Source organism: Pundamilia nyererei, unplaced genomic scaffold, assembly GCF_000239375.1.
Source record: "Pundamilia nyererei isolate P.nyererei 1_Seehausen unplaced genomic scaffold, PunNye1.0 scaffold00885, whole genome shotgun sequence".
In the NCBI taxonomy this organism is placed as follows: Eukaryota; Metazoa; Chordata; class Actinopteri; order Cichliformes; family Cichlidae; genus Pundamilia; species Pundamilia nyererei.
Window position 1 is genome coordinate 44,608 of NW_005188286.1, and position 394 is coordinate 45,001.

Sequence of the window (394 nt, forward strand, 5' to 3'; positions counted from 1 at the left end):
AAAGGTGTCATGGTACTGCTGAGAATTGCTCAGAAGTTTATTGAGAATCTCTGACTTGGACGAGGAGCACTCACCCAGTCTGACAAAAGAGATCATTGGAAGTTCAGAGAGAACAATTCTGTCCTCAATGAAGCCCTTGGACTCTGACCGAGACTGAGGTCTGTACTTTTTAACAATGTCTCTCATGGCCCACAGCATGAGTGTGCACTGTTTCGTGTCTTGATTGGAAAGCAGCAGAGGAACAGAGAACTGACACATGGACATTTTTAGTGACATTTCCTGCTGTAGAAAACCATCAGAATTGTTACACCCCTGAAAACAGGGGGAAAAGAATCACGAGAGTGATTATGACTTGCGTCTCTCATGGAGTAGTTTATTGCCGCGAAAATGAGCA